Raw genomic sequence first — 3,304 nt, 5'->3', positions numbered from 1 at the left:
TTGTTTCTCCAAGTTCATAGAGTTTCCAGAGGCAAGCTATTTCAGAAGTGGATGCCACTCCTGCTTCCAATATAGCAATAGTTTAATCATCTCTTTGTTAATCTGTATGTGTTGTATTTTCTTCTCTTGTCATGTTGTTATAGGCATCAATTCTTCTTCTTTCATCCTTAGTCATTGTCTAGCTTTCTGATGCATAGAAGTAATTGCAAAGAGTGGGGCCTGAATCGAGTGCATGTTAGTGTCCAGACTGATGCCATTGCTCTTCAGTTCTCTGGAGATGCCCCTAACAGACAATTTTACCAATGCAATATATCTTTTGATTTCCTGGATGCTACTACAAAAAGCATTGATTGTGGAGCCAAGCAAACTGAAGCTGTTTAACAATCTCCATCTCTTCACCATCTATCATGATGCTGCCAATCTGCCCAGTGGTAACAATCTTTGTTTTCTTAATGTTGAGCTTCGATCTATATTGAAGGCTACAGTCCTTGACCTTCTGCAGTAAATGTTTCGGTCCTCCTCAGCTTTAGCAAGCAAGGCTGTATCATCTGCATAACACAAGTTATTGAGGAGTCTTATTCCAATCCTGATATCACATTCCTCCTCATAGAGCCCAGCCTCCCAGACGATCTGTTCCACAAAGAGATTGAAAAGGTATGGAGATAGCATGCAACCATACACTGTTTCCTTGCTCTGTTATGACTGTCTCCTGGTCCAAATATAGGTTTCACATAAGCACAATAAAGTGTTCTGGGATTCCCATATTTTTCAGGGTTAGCCACAGTTATTTGTGATCCACATAGTCAAATGCCTTTGCATAGTCAACGAAACACAGACAGACATTCCTCTGGTACTCTCTGCTTTCTGCCAAGAACTTTGGCTATAATGTTCCTGTGCCACAGCCTCTTCTAAACCCAGCCTGCACATCTGATAGTTCTCTGCTGAGGTGCTGCTCCAGTTGGTTTTGGATAATTTTTCAGCAGGATCTTGCTTGTGATCTTGCATGTGATATTGATGAGATTGTTCCTTAATTTCTTCATTCTGTCGGGTTTCTATTTATCAATCATCTAAATTAATAGCTAGTGGTGTCAGGAGAAAAATGGACACTCCCATTCAATTTACTACCTCTGAAAATCTGCTGAGGGTCAACTATAGGTTGGTTCTGACTTGACTCTATATAACAACAACCAGGTGATATGCATACAGATGGAAGACAAAGTAAAGATGAAACTGAGGTATTTTTAAAAGGCTATGTGTTAAGCTTTAAGTATTTATTTGAATGTACAGAAGATAATGAATGTTTCTTCCATGTAGTTGTGTAAAATGAATGAGAGAAACACTAGGCATTGTAAACTAAAAAAAGCTAGTGGGCTGCAGGTGCCCTATCCTAGGTGTCCTATCCTGAGCAAAATTTCTTTCCATTTCTGGACCTAAGTAAAGGAAAACTAATGTTATCTATTTCCAATGCAAGAGTAGAACAAATACAGGATAGACATCCCAAAGGGAGGTTGACTCTTTTCAGGGCCTATGGGAAGAGCTTGAACCAGAAGCTCAGGTTGGCCAGATACTGTCACCCAACTCTTTAAGGACCTCAACACTAGAATTCAGAAGTGGAAAAAGAAACACTGTCTAAAAGCCAGAAGCCAGACCTGTAGCCTGTGCTCAGAGGCCAACACTTTGAATGTTATTCAGGTCACTCTGAAGGTTAATTTGTCAAGGCAGGAGAAAGAGCATTTTTATTTAAGAGATGCCATGTGGATATTCACTGGCATCCTTGCCCTGACTGAAAAATCTTAGAGTTGGGTTTTTAAACAAGAAATAGTATCTGTTTCTATAAACGCATCCTAGCATAAATGCCTAACCCAAAGAAAAAGCATCAATCCACTAAGGTGACTTTAAAATGGTGTGCCCATATAAAAAAAAATTACATGACAGATCATTTTTTGGATTTCAGTACTTTCGTCAATAGGGGGGCAGAGTGGTCTCTGAGGCCAGGCAGAGGCTGTGAGTAATGAGCAGCTGATGATAGACAAGCCTGATCTTTCTATCTAGGCAACAAGAAGGCTCTCAGTGTGCTTGAAAACATCAAGAGAGCATCTCCTCTTTGCCTGATGTCTCCATGTTCTCTATCTCCTCTCTCAGTCTGACTTCTCTCCTTGCCTGACCTGAAGCCCTCAACTGCCCTCAGTCTCCTGGCCCAGTCACCCTTTCACTGCAGAGCCCAGCCAAACCAGCAACTGCCTCAAAAATAACCCTTGCACCTAAATGTTTTCAAAGAAAACTGAAAAGACTTAAAGCACTTGTTGTTGTATGAGTTCCACCTTCAACAGCCTTCAGCATAGATTACACTTAAGGATAAGGAAAAAAATCAAAAAAGCAACATTATGATAAATGAAGAAAAGATTGTTGTTGCCAATGGGTTCATTTTACTTGGCTGCACAATCAACAACAGTGGAAGTAAAAGTCAAGTAACCACACACACAACATATTTCAATGGGCCAATCTGCTGTCAAAGACCTCTTTAAAGTGCTAGAAAGCAAGGAAGTCAGTGTAAAAACAAAAGTGTACCTGACCCAAGAAATGGTATTTTCAGTAGAAGGAATTGCTTCATATACTTGTGAATATTAGACAATAAATAAGGGAAGACTGAAGAATTGATGTCTTTCAATTGTTGTTTTTGCTGTTGAACTGACACATACCTGACCTTCCAGTAGATTTTCAAGCACCCACTGGAGGAGATTGTCTATCCTTCTCCCACTAAGCAATTGGTGGATTCAGTCCATAGGCTTTGGGGATTGCAGCACAGCTTCTTACCACTGTCAACTGGTAAAAGAACAAATCTCTCTTGGAAGAAGTGCAGCCTGAGAGGAGTTCTCCTTAGAGGAAAGGCTGATGAGACTTTATCCCTCACACTTTGAGCATGTTGTCAAGGGAGAGTGGCCAGTCTCTAGTGAGAAGCATCATGGTAGATAATATTGTTATTGTTGTTGTTAGATTCTATTGACTCAAGTACAACTCATAGCGACTCTTAAGAACAACAGATCTGAACACTGTCCTACCCCATGTCATCCTCACAATCTCTGACACACTTAAGCCCATTGCTACAGTTACTGTGTCTACCTACCTGACTGAGGGTCTTCCTCTCTTTCGCCACATCTCCACCTACCCAAGCATAATGGCACTCTCCAAGGAATAACTTTACCTCACAATATGTCCAAAGTATGTGAGATGAAGCCTCATCAACTTTGCCTCTAAGGAGCACTCTGGCTGCACCTTCTCCAAGACATATCAGATTGTTCTTTTG

This window comes from Elephantulus edwardii, unplaced genomic scaffold (assembly GCF_000299155.1).
Source record: "Elephantulus edwardii isolate Elephantulus edwardi_28Jun2011 unplaced genomic scaffold, EleEdw1.0 scaffold00038, whole genome shotgun sequence".
Taxonomy (NCBI): domain Eukaryota; kingdom Metazoa; phylum Chordata; class Mammalia; order Macroscelidea; family Macroscelididae; genus Elephantulus; species Elephantulus edwardii.
The sequence above is the reverse complement of the archived record's forward strand: the minus strand, read 5'-3'. Positions refer to the sequence as shown.